This window comes from Salmo salar, chromosome ssa18, assembly GCF_905237065.1.
Source record: "Salmo salar chromosome ssa18, Ssal_v3.1, whole genome shotgun sequence".
Taxonomy (NCBI): domain Eukaryota; kingdom Metazoa; phylum Chordata; class Actinopteri; order Salmoniformes; family Salmonidae; genus Salmo; species Salmo salar.
Genome location: NC_059459.1, coordinates 56,825,104 through 56,839,291, shown reverse-complemented (window position 1 = coordinate 56,839,291; position 14,188 = coordinate 56,825,104).

Here is a 14,188-nt window from a genome sequence, read left to right as displayed (position 1 = left end):
GCTTACTCCTTATGGGGCGATGGGCTTAAGTAAGTAAGTAAGTAATCCTATTTATAGTTGGAGGTAAGACCCCAGAATACCTTAGTGAGCTTGTCTGTAACCAAATGGCAGGTCTTATATGTTTACTACGCAGGTATCTCTTGAGTCAGTCAGTGTATTAAATAACCTTGTATTTACAGTGAAATCGTCTTCTTCTTCTTTCTCGCCGTGGTGAGAGGATCTCGATTTCCCCCGCATCTTCAAGCAACAGATGAGAAACAGCAGCACGGAGAACATCAGTGTGCTTCCAGATCGCCCCATCGACATCACGGTGGACACAAACAATGGAACGGAACACTGACACGATGCAAAGGGAAGCGAACCCCTGTAGTGAAATGACTCAGTGTATCTTTGTCTGTGTCTAGTCAGAATCAGGCCAGCAAGACCTGGATCAGCGAGTGCTGTTCTCCCAGGGAGAATGTAGTGATACACATTGTTGTCGTCGGGGGGTGACTGCAGACAGCAGTGCTGAGTGTGAGTGTTTGCGTTGCGGCGTTGGGGCCTCCGATGCCCCAGTCCGAGTGACCCACTGTCTGCTATCGCCTTGATCAGTCCCTGGCGCTGACAGGAGACACCGATTCCGCAGGGTGCGAGTGTAAGCAATTATTACTCCTGTTTTTACCCCTCCGAGATCGTGAGAGAGAGCCCCTGCAATGGTGAACAATGGGGCTCCTGTGCAGCTCTATCACGCCAAAGCAAATAAGTGCAGAAGCCAACAGTCGCCCTATAACATTAAAGAGGGGGTGGAAAGGGGATGGGGAAAGACGCTTTCTCTTTAATTCACTCTCTATTGCAAGTCTTGCTCAATCTCTTTGCTCATTCTCACTCTCCTATTTTCCACCATCCCTCGTTTAATCTCTCTTTCTCCCTCTCCATTCAATTTTATTTGCTTTGCTGCCATGGGAAGTATGCACTTAAGTCAGCAAAGCATCTACAGTGCTAACAGATGGACCAATAAAGGAGAGGAAAGAACATTCTCTAACAGGAGGACGTAAGCATTGTTATAGAACCCTTAAATAAGGTTGAAATGTTCCGTGTGTCTAGTGAAGAGGGATGACATCGGTTGCTGACAGGATGGGTAGGCCACTCAAAGTCTCCGCAACCCAGTCACTAGGAGGCCATGTGCAATCTCTCTCTTTTTTAAAGGAGTGTGGACGTGCACTCTCTTTTCGTCCTTTTAAATGACAGAGGCAGGTATGAAATGGAGAGACAGAGAGACGGAGAGAAGGGAGACAGGATTTGTTCCCATGCAGGCAGAGGAATTGTGTAAGTGCATGCAAATACAGTATATATGACTGCAAGGCCACCCTTAGACACATGCCATGAACTATCCCAATAGAAGGAATAACAACTTACTTCTATTTGCTGTAGACATTTTTTTCCAGCTGGTTAAAGTGTTTCACCCATCACCAAAGTACTGTCACTCAAGCATTACCTTTATACTGATTGATGACCTTTAAGAACATATGCAACATGATCTCTATCATGGTAAACATTGAACCATGAACTCACAAACACAAGTGATATTGCTCTTTTAATAGAATGTGTTGTGTACCTGATTATTGCAGCTTCACAACTTTGCTGCTCTGCTCTCATTCATGTCATGTGAAAATAGACAGTTGAAAGAGAGAAGCGGAAGGAATGGAGAGAGAAGGAGAGAGAAAGAGAGAGAGAGAAGAGTAAGGATTGGAGATAGGGGGGGGGAGAGGGAGAGAGGAGATGGAAGTCCATAAATAGGTTTTGATTCAAACTGAATTGGGCTACAGAGGGCTGTAGGTTTATGGGCCAGTTTGTTTATATAGAGTGAAATATGGGTATGCATTTGCATATTTACTTGCCCCATATTGCAGCCACAATTAATAAGCAATATTCGCAACCAAGCATGATTATATATAATAAGGACTATATGTATTTTACTGATAATTGCGTATACATATATTCACTATACACTATACAGTATATACAAAAGTATGTGGACACCACTTCAAATGAGTGTATTCGGCAATTTCAGCCACACCCATTGCTGATAGGTGTATAAAATCGAGCACACAGCCATGCAATCTCCATGGACAAACATTGGCAGTAGAATGGCCTTACTGAAGAGCTCAGTGACTTTAACGTGGCACTGTCATAGGATGCCGCCTTTCCATCAACTCAGTTTGTCAAATGTCTGCCCTGCTAGAGCTGCCCCGGTCAACTGTTAAGTACTGTTATTGTGAAGTGGAAACGTCTTGGAGCAACAGCGGCTCAGCCGCGAAGTGTTATGCCACACAAGCTCAAAGAACGGGACCGCCGAGTGCTGAAGCGCGTAGAACGTAAAAATCATCTGTCCTCGGTTGCAACACTCATTACTGAGTTCCAAACTGCCTCTGGAAGCAACATCAGCACAATAACTGTTTGTCGGGAGCTTCATGAAATGGGTTTCCATGGCCGAGCAGCCGCACCCAAGCCTAAGATCACCATGCGCAATGCAAAGCGTCGGCTGGAGTGGTGTAAAGCTTGGACTCTGGACTCAGTGATGAATCCCGCTTCACCATCTGACAGTAAGACGGATCTGGGTTTAGCGGATGCCAGGACAATGCTACCTGCCCCAATGCAGAGTGCCAAGTGTAAAGTTTGGTAGCGGAGGAATAATGGTCTAGAGCTGTTTTTCATGATTCGGGGTAGGCCCCTTTGTTCCAGTGAAGGGAAATCTCAACGCTACAGCATACAATGACATTCTAGACAGTTCTGTGCTCCCAACTTTGTGGCAACAGTTTGGGGAAGGCCCTTTCCTTTTTCAGCATGATAATGCCCCCGTGCATCAAACGAGGTCCATACAGAAATGGTTTGTCGAGATCGGTGTGGAAGAATTGACTGGCCTGCACAGAGCCCTAACCTCAACCCCATCGAACACCTTTGGGATGAATTGGAACGCAGACTGCGAGGCAGGCCTAATCACCCAACATCAGTGCCCGACCTCACTAATGCTCTTGTGGCTGAATGGAAGCAAGTCCCTACTGCAATGTTCCAACATCTAGTGGAAAGCCTTCCCAGAAGAGTGGAGGCTGTTATAGCAGCAAAGGGGGGGACCAACTCCATATTAATGCCCATTATTTTGGAATGAGATGTTAGATGAGCAGGTGTCCACATACTTCTGGTCATGTAGTGTATATAAATCACTACATGATTCAGATAGATGCTTGGTCCCCATCACTTAATATACTGATTTGTATAACTAAATTAAAATATTCCACCTATCCCCCTGATTATATTCATTCATGTGTTCTAATTATAATCAGTGTAGGTGTTAATGAATGAGTGCATCACACCATTCACATAGCTCATTATTTTGCCACAATTGAATCCCATCTCATCAAGTGACAGCACTGGGAAACCCACGGCAACAACATGTAAACATCACCTGTGGCAATGCATCCTGGGTCATTTGTGACACAGAAGCCAACTGCCAGAAGCCCAATGGCCTCATGTTGTTTCTGCCATAGCTTGAAACGTGGAAATGATTACTGATCTGTTGTTTTCTTGAACCAAATGTCAGATTCTGGTGGAAATGTATTGGGTTGTGGCATATTTAGTAACACTTACTCTAATTATGGAGGTATAATAACTAAAGGGGCAAATGTCACATTTTAAGGAATAATTTATTGAAATGTATTGTTTGGGTGGTGTGGTGTTTTTAGTGATAGGTGGAGGAGGTTTAGCCTAGTGCCATTTTGAATTTCCTTGGTGTAGGTACTGTAAGTTGACACAGCTGTAGATGGAGCAGGCGTAGCTGTGGCAACGAGGTATCTCTGTATTATGTTTCATCCTCCATTGTGCCGTCATATAAGGAGGATGTAAAAAGTTACAGTATACTACCGACTGAATAAAAACATTCAACTTTTATCTCTGTTGGCTGCTTATAAGGTTGCGAGTTACCACATCAACACACACGTACACACAGACTTGCTCGCACAGAGAAGTGCGTAGTCACAAACACACACACACACACACACACAAACGCACAGACAAACACACGCACACACAACTTGTGTACACACACACACACTCACACACAGACTATACAAACAAATTTACGGTTATTCTCTCCTCCAACTTATGTTTAATTCCGTTTCATCTGTTTCCTTTCGCCTACTGTTGATATACGTAGAGTGAATGAATAAATAAGCCGACACAGCAGCACATTTGTTTTTTAACCTCTTCAGGGAAACCTTTTTAAATGTATTTTCTTGGACAGTCATGGGTAAGAAACAGCAAGCAACAAGCACCCACTCCGAACTTTTACATTTAGAATGACTATAGAGTACCAGATTTTATTATAAGGGAGGGGGTTAGTTGGTCGGATGCTCAAACAGTATCCTCGGCAATTTTTCTTGGTTTTGTTTCTGGGCCATCTCTGTTTCAGTGCGCTGCTGTGGAAATTTGGCAGAGCTCAGAATATGCAGTAGCTACAATAGCGCAAGGCATGGGTATATAAAGAATGTGACCTCAGCATGCCTTGTCACACCAAAACCCCCAGAACATCATGTTTTGTAGTTGACTAGGACTCAATCCCCCAGAGTTCAGTGCAGATCAAGCAGGGGCGCAATCCCAGAATCACCCTCAAGAGGCCACACATAACATAACCTCTCTATCTCTGTCTCTCGCTCTCTCTCTCTCGCTCTCTGTCTCTCTCGCGAGTGCACTCTCTTGCTCTCTCTCTCTCTCTCTCTCTCTCTCTTCTCTCTCTCTTTTTCTTCATCCTTTCACGCCACAGAGAGAGACAGAGAGTGAGAGCTTTAAAACATCCCGATAAAGACTTTGGGTAGCTTGTGAAGTGACATTAGGGAGTAGGCACGTTGCACCGTGTTTCATGCCCATTGGCTTCAGTGTGAATAAACAGAGCTTCTGGAGTCCAATGTTTGCATCGTTAACATCTCCCTTCCTCTCTCTCTCTCTCTCTCCTTCTTTCCAAGTCTCCCGCTCTCCCTCCTCGTGACTTTGAACCGCGCCTCGGTGGACGGGTAGTGGACCGCAGACACAGAGTAGATATACTATATACACAGTAGTGTTTTTCTTCTGGTTTGGTCACTCACTGCTTGATTTCCTAGTGAGGTTGAACATAACTATTGTGTTGGGTCTCGCCAGGACTTCACCATGTGGTAATGATGGAGCTTCCCACGGAGCACCACCATGTCATTTTAACGTGGACATTCGGGTCATTTTTGGTTGCGACGTTGATCAATGCGATTTCAAGTGTTTTGAAATCCCAATCTGTTTTCACTATGCTTTCAACCATCTAAAAGCATAATGAAATTCCAATGGAAAAACAATGACTGATTTTTGGTTTAGTTGTCATCTAAACATGTTATCGCTGTGCTTTCAAACATTTAAAAGCTCGACCAAGTTCAAATGGCAATACAATTTCAGATATTTTGTATTTATACAACAGATTAATGTGTTATCACTGTGCTTCATCTAATAGCACAACCAAATGACCTGGATTGTAGTTGAGATTACATTAAAAGTACATGGTGCAAGTGATTAATGCTGTTAGCGATTCTGTGCAGAGTATTATAGCAACTGTGAAGATTTCCAAAGACCTGCAACCTTTGCATGCTATGCTGATCATGCACGTTTTCTATAATTACATAAGACAATTATAGTTACAGTAAACTCAAAATGTGGCCATGGGTGTGTAAATACTATTACATAAGTTTGTAAGATAGCCTAAACTATTGACTATTTACTGTATTACAAAAGTAATATTCAATTGTGTTTAGTTTAGTTGACAACGCAACCAAATATCAACATTTAAAGTGATGTATCTAATTCTTGGGTACTTTCATCTGAGCCACTGGCTTGATCCTAATCTTTAACTTTTATTTTTGGTTTAGTTGGCGACGTGAATCCAACATATAATTTGTTAACTTGTTGACATTGATTTGTTGGATTCACGTCTCCGTCTCAACCAAACATCAAAGTTAAAGAATGGAACTAAATACAATCAAACTTTATTTTGTTTGTGAGTACGCACTTCTCTGTGCGAGCAAGTCTGTGTGTACGTGTGTGTGGATGTGGTAACTCGCAGCATTTTAAGCAGCCAACAGAGATACAAGTTGAATATTTTTACTCAGTCGGTAGTATACTGTAACTTTTTTTACATCCTCCTTATATGACGGCACAATGGAGGATGAAACATAATACAGAGATACCTCGTTGCCACAGCTACGCCTTTTCCATCTACAGCTGTGTCAACTTACAGTAGCTTCCTACCTAACCAGCGATAACAATATGTAACGTCGTTGGCTAAGTTATACCAGAGAGGTCATTATATTCCAGTATCTCTGGTTATACTCACCACCACCGGTCGTTGCTCACCAAGCTAGCGTCTACTGGTGCAGACTTGGGGGACGACGAACTCCAAACTCCTATTCCGCATACTAGCTAGGGTCCTTCGGCAGGTCATGCTAACCATAGAACTTTGGATGTGGAGGCATGGTCAATCAGTATAGGGCCTGTGATCCTTTGAACACATTGGGGGTGATGAAACAACGGAGCCCCAGTCAATGAATGGAAGCGAAGTGGGTGGAGGGACGATTTGCACGTGGAGCTTGGCAAAAGGGGGCATGATTTGTTGGGATGCACTGAGGTTCCAAACTTTGTTCGAGATAAGACTGACTTTATGACCAAAATTATCCTATTCATACGTTGTAGTCAATTTTGACACTAGAATAAATGTTTCTGACTCATATCGATGCCACGTAGTCCATTTTCAAAGGGATTAGTTGCTTTTGAGGGTAAGTCGCTCTTTAAAACAACAGAAGCATTCAACCTGTCAGTGAGTTTTAACAGTGTCCTGCGCTGTACACAAACGGCCTCCATTTTCCCCTATCCTGTAACCATCTGCAACACTACACTACACCCCTCTCTCTTCCTTTCTCTTCCCTCCCTCTCTCTATCTCATCCCTCCCTCTCCCTCTACCCCCCTCTCTCTCCCCTCTTTCTCCCTCTACCCTCTCCCAAGCTCTTCTACCTCTATCTCTCCAACTACCCTCTCTCTCTTTCTCTCTCTCCCTCCCTATCACAATGTGACCTCAGCATGCCTTGTCAAACCAAAACCCCTAGAACATCATGTTTTGTAGTTAACTTGGACTCAATCCCCCAGAGTTCAGTGCAGGTCAAGCAGGGGCGCTATCCCAGAATCACCGTCAAGAGGCCACACATAACTTAACCTCTCTCTCTCTCTCTCTCTCTCTCTCTCTCTCTCTCTCTCTCTCTCTCTCTCTCTCTCTCTCTCTCTCTCTCTCTCTCTCTCTCTCTCTCTCTCTCTCTCTCTCTCTCTCTCTCTCTCTCTCTCTCCCTCTCTCCCTCTTCCTCCCTATCACTTACTGATGGTTGTTTTCATAAGGGGAAAACATAAGAGACTTGTCCTTGAGAAAGATGAAGATAGAAGCGTGGCAATGCTGCCGCTCTCCTGTTGCATTAGTAAGAACAGTCAGCAGAAGAGTGATGGGGCTGGCTCTCAGAGTGAGCAATTTAGGAGGGAGCACCGTGATTGGGGAGTGGATGTGATGGCAAGATGAAAGGGGTATACTCACGGCACTCTCCCCACAAATAGCAGAGCTGCTCTGCAATAGTATGGAGGAGATGTTTGTCTGTGTGTCTGTGGGTGTGTGTCGGTGTGTGTGTGTGTGTGTGTGTGTTTGTGTGTGCGTGGGTGGGTGGGGGATCTCACTATCAGACCCTAAGGGCACCCTTTCTTACGAGAGCCCCAGAGGCAGGGACTTAACTCTGGGCCCCGGTCCCCAAACACTAGGCCTCTCTCTAGGGATTAATACTGCAGATTTAGCCTGTCAAACTAAGAGGAGGGTTTTACTCGTTGTGGGCCTGTGTGAGTGATTATATTGCAAGGGATTTGCTATCTTAAGTGGGACCTGGCTGTGGTGTGTCTGCCTACCTCTCTGGCACCCTGGGAATGGCACAGAGGATGATATGTCTTGGAACACATGCTGGCGGACACATACTGTACGTAGATACAATACATGCATCCACACATTAAATGGCAAACACACTCTAACACACACACACACTCTAACACACACACACACACACACACACACACACACACACACACACACACACACACACACACACACACACACACACACACACACACACACACTCTAACACCACACACACACACACACACACACACACACACACACACACACACACACACACACACACACACACACACACACACACACACACACATTCTAACACACCCACACTCTAACAGGCACACTCTAAAACACACACAAACTCTAACACATACAGACACTAACACACACACACACACTCTAACACACACACACTCTAACATACACACACTCTAACACACACACTCTAACACTCACACACACTCTAACACACACACTCTAACACTCTAACACACACACGTACACTCTAACACACACACTCTAACACACACACACGTGTTCTTGCTAATACCTCTCTTCTGGATCAGATTGAAGTATCCGTGGTGAATTTAGGTCACCTCCATTTTGGCAACCGCTTCTCCATCTTCTCCCTTCACTCCTTCTCACTACAAACAAGAACATTGTTGAAAACAAGAAATATTTGTGTCCAAACAACTCCGCCATCCACACAGGCTGTGACCAAATTGCCTCGAGAACATCTTACCCACACAGCATGGGGAGAGAAGAAAATTGAAGCGATAATTTGAAGCAGCACTTAGTTTTTAATCATTCTGTAATGTTCTCTTCTGAGCTGCCTTGGAAGAAGCCAGAGAAGCCATGGAGTGAAGAGCTAGTATTGAGTGCTATTGGCAAGAAGCATATTTTGCCCTCTCCATGTTGTTGTATAGGGCAAGGGAATGAGATCTGTGTCTGCATTATCGCTTGCTGCCTGATTATCATCAGACCCCTTATGGACTGCTCTATATGTGATCCACATGCCCCCAGCGCTCAGCCTCATAACTGGAGAGATAGGGCAGAGATATAAGGGCCAGATAGCTCAGATAGGCTGTAGCAGGCAGAAGCTGCTTACAGTGCAGTTGTTGTGTGTATGTCTAACCCACAGAGTGTTGTAGTGTTCCAGGGTAGTGTTGCCGTGGTGATTGGATTTTGGTTTGTGTGTGTGTCTGTGTGTGCGCGTGTCTGTCTGTGTGTGCGTGCGTGATGTGTGTGTGTGTGTGTGTGTGCGCGCGTGTCTGTGTGTGAATTGGAGTAGAGAGAGGTACTGCGTCTCAGGGGGACATACCTGTAACTCAATGGCCTGATCACTAAAATGGATGATTGGGTTATCTATTTTCTAGTGGCTTTTGTGATTTTACAGTCATACCATTTTATGGTCTTAGCTGTCTTATCTTGTGAAGTATTTATGTAGTGGGAACCAATGTTTTTACATTTCCTTTTGAGTTATTACAGTGATCCGTGAAAACAAGAAAAACATTTTCAGATGGTGAAAATGGAAATAAGGTCATAACACAATATTTTAAAATTTTATTTCTACAGCACACTGACCAGTTATGAAAACACTCTTGACCAGCCAGTGGAACCTTAGTAAAGTAGTGAAACAATTTCCCTCCAGTTTGGTCATTCTGCTGCACGGTCACGGTGGCAGCTAGCATTTAGCGCTAACGCTAAATGGGCCCTGCTGCTGTGCCCTGGGAAATTAGGTGAGTGCTAGAGCATGGATACCTTAGTGAACCCCAGGCAGAGGAGGAAGAACACTTACACAACAGTCACACACATCTTTAGGGACGGAGAAGTAAGGGGTTCAGAAGAGAACTGAACTTCCTCTAACCTTCTAGAATGGCCCTTGTCTGACTGAAGCTGTTAAAGAAAATAGGCTGAGAACAGGAATGAGGGAGACAGACAGAAAGAAAATTGCCCTCCTTAGTTGAGCCATGCAGGAGGTTGGAGAGGGGATGTCGATGTGGTATTGATGTGATATGATTTTCACTGTTGCACACATTTACGCAGGAACCCCCCCCCACCCCCCCCACCTCACACACCAGTTGACCCTGTCTGCTATTCTTGTCCCCTTACCTGGCCACTAGAGAGGGTCTAATTTCGTATTGAAGTCAAGGTAATGCTCTCGAATAATCAAGAATCGGAGTTGTGAAAATCATAGAAATTCTCTAAACCTATTGGACAGTCCCATTTGGTTTAGTTGGTAAAGCATGGCGTTTGAAAATGTCTGAAAATGTATGCATTCTGGCTAAATGACTAAAATGTAAAAATGCAAATGAATAGGTTCAATCGTGCAATACCAAGTAAATACAGTCAAATGAATAGCTTCACGTTTTTCCTTGTGTATTAGTTTGATACGTACCGTAGTGTATGAAATAGAAGAGGGCTCCAGATATCCACAGAGAAGAAAAATACACTATATCCCCTAGAACTATATTTTTACTCCTGAGGGTGTGATGATACTAAAAATACTTGTTTCTCCAGCTCCCCAACTCCAAGGGAGGTGGAGAGCGACATCACAGAGTGTGTGATCGTCTAATATCTCTGTACACGAGGGGAGGCATGTGGTCTTCATTCACACTGATAGTTTAGTTTGCTCTGCAATGTACCTTTTGTACAGGATCAATATTTAATAACTAGTCCCATGGAAATGTACATAACGGTGTGTCAGAAACCTAAGAGACAATGAAGATACTACACACTCTTTTTTTCCCAAGATGCAACTGACATATTATTCAAATAACATGTATCATTGCACCAGCTAGGACCTCTATCTAACCTAAGTAGCTCCCTATAGAATGGTATCCCTGAGCACAAATGGCTTGGGCCTACTTTCTGGCCCAGTCACCCTTGGAGACCGTAGCTGTTCAGCCCTTAACCACCAGGCAGCTGAGTAGAGTAGGGACACATCAGTTAGTTGTGACAGCTCATATACTGTACACTCTATTGAATATATGTAAATCAAGGGACATATACACTGCAACTCAATATTAGGAAGGTGTTAATCATGTTTGGTAGTGTACGGATTCAGTGTGCACACGCCTGCGCACAGTCACACACTCACATACACATACTCTCACACTCTCAGCTGCCGGAGGGCCCCTATTCTAAACCAGGAGCTTGTACTCGTACATCCCTGAACGTCAGCGACACACTCCGTGGCCGCGTAGCGTCTGTACCGTGGCTGTCGGAGACACTTCTCCTTTAATGTGCTAATTGTACCAGAGTGAGTGAACACAGGAGAGAGGTGAGGGAGAACGTGTTCGGAATGTGTTCAAATATCTTCACTCCACGCCGGGATTTCCTGGAGGTAGCTCCTGTGCGAGATCGAGAGAGGAGATGGAGGGGAGGGAGAGAGGGAGGGGAGAGAGAGAGTGATACAGAGAGAGAGGGGGTGAGAGTGAGAAAGGGAGAGGGGGAAAGAGAGATAGCGAGAGCGAGAGAAAGAAAGAGAGAGAGAGAGATAGAGAGGGGGGAGAAAGAGAGAAGGGGACAGACAGAGAGAGGGGTGATAGATAGATATAGAGTGGGTGAGAGAGAGTAGACAGAGAGAGAAGATGGTTTCTGGGGCATCCGTGCTCCTCTCCATAAAGCTGTGGGAGGAAAGTGGAGCACGCCACGCTAAAGTAATGTCATCTCTTCTGGGCTGTCAGTAATGTCATTAGAGAAAACAACTTCCCTTGTGATGCATTAAGGTTGGGATTTGAGCTGTTTATGTTGTTTTCGTCATCGTTGTTTTGTTGATTTCACGCACCTGATTTTGGTTAACTGTTCCTCTCTTCAAGTGTTCCCGTTATCTAAATCTGTAAGCGGTGAAATCGTTTCTTGAGAGGTTCACAAAATGTCTTGGGTTCATTTTTATCTTTGTATTCAGAGTATGACCATGACATCACTACTGCTCATCGTGAGTCATACAACAACCTTCCTCCATTGTCATTGCATCATCTCTTCATAAAACATGGGATGCACTACCAGACTAATTATGTTACATATCTGCGTTGGAATGCCTCTTTACAAACAAGTATCAAAGAAAAGCAAAAGAAAGCAATATTTTTCAGAAATGGATATTATGAATCAAACAAGCTCATTCTTCATGCGTGCCGTTGGCTCCGTGATTAATAATCCAAAAATATCAAGCTGGCAGTGCTAACGAGAAGCTTGGAAAAACAAACAAACTAAGAAATTAATAAATTAATGACCTCTCCGCTTTTTCTTGAGTGTTGCCTTATAAACCTTTGAGGCCCCGGAACTACTAATGAGACAAACATTGTTTCTTTGTAATTCAAAGTTAGAACAAATACCAAACACCGTGTTTTATGTGTCTAACTTTTTGCTGAGACGTCAAAGCATTCAGCTTACCGTTCTGTAAACACCCAGGAGAGTGTCTAGGTTTAATTCCATTGCTTCCATTTTTTTGGAAAATAACTGGTTATGAGGTGATACAGTAAAATTAGACACACACAAACAAACACACACAAACAAACACACACACAAACAAACACACACACAAACACACACACACACACACACACACACACACACACACACACACACACACCCTGTACCTGGGTTCAAATAGTATTTGTTATCTTTCAAATACTTTGGAGCATTTTGATTGAGCCTGACTGGAGTGCCAGATAGATAGGGGTTTGTACTTTTGGGAGTAATCTATTGGTTCCATTGAGTTTGGCAAGCTGAATCAATTGTATCCTACATGATTGAACAACCTCAAATTTGAGGTATGTTCTATACTTTACTGTACTATAAAGCCCTTACAACACTTCCTCTAGACAGCCCACTCAATGAATCAGGTCCCACTCCCTTGGGCTGCCATCTGGGACTACATGGCAACTCCACATCCTGCCCAGTCAGGAACTACAGGCAGACTGGACCAACTAACCATAGCTTCATACACTGACATATCTTAATCATGGAAGGAGACACAGTGACAGACTTCATGGCATATAATACATGCACCTCTCAATAATGCCAGTCTACAGTCAATAGTTTTACGCTTCTAAAAATTCCAAAATGTTTACTGTTTAATGAGAATATAGATCAATATTTCTCTTACAGTGCAATAATAGCCATTTGATATATATTTGATACATATGATCAGTACAACAATCTGAATTGTGTGACAGAAAAATGCATCTAAACCATTTAGTACTTAATGTGGATTGTGGTTTTGATTGAACGGGGACCGCCATGTCTCCGAACTCTGATCTGTTCTTTGTTGTTCTGGCCCACAATACTAAGTCAAATGTAGGTGCATAGCACGTCTTCTTGTGCTAGGTGACGACTTTCCCTCTAATTCTGATCTTGACCGGGATGACGAAACTGTAGCTCCTGTGTTCTGACACGGCCTGTCTCTTCCCATCAGGCCACATTGATGGAGTTTGTCAGAAGGTGAGTACTGGGCGTTTGTTCCTGACTCATACCGCCTTCCCTCTTCCTCACCCCTCCTCCCCTCACCTCCTGCCTGTCACTCATGGTCGTCAAATTATTATTTTTTTAAACGTAGAGGGACAAAACTGCCAACACCCCGGGATATCAGAGAACACGACGGGAAGCCGAGACCCAGACACACCCCACACACACGCACAGACATCACCCAGATGTTGTAATTAGTAACACATGCACAGTCTCACACACATATTCGTGCATGCAGTCAGAAACACACACACACACCCGCGAGTGCACACCCTCCCCACCCCGCGCACGCACACACGCAGATACACACACACACACACACACACACACACACACACACACACACACACACACACACACACACGACTCCTCACCACACATGCTCACATACACAAAATGTCAATTCATGACAGGAGCTGTCTTCTGGTCACATCTGTAGCCAATGTGTTTTTCTCCGTCCTGACGTGTGGCTCAATTGTGAGTGGTGCATAATTTAAGCGTTTTCTATTGACCTCCTAATGGCCCATAAAAGTACCTTTCATCTCCTGCAGCTCAGCCTGCAGCTCAGATAGTACTACTCTGTTGTTGAAACGGAAACTATGAGAAAAATTGAAAAACCTAAAGTAAACCTAAATAAAACCCAAATATAATACTGGAGATCTGTCTTTTTAAACTGTTGGAACAGCTGTGAGACAGAAGGACAGGAAAAAGGCTGAATAACCTAAAACAAACCAAAA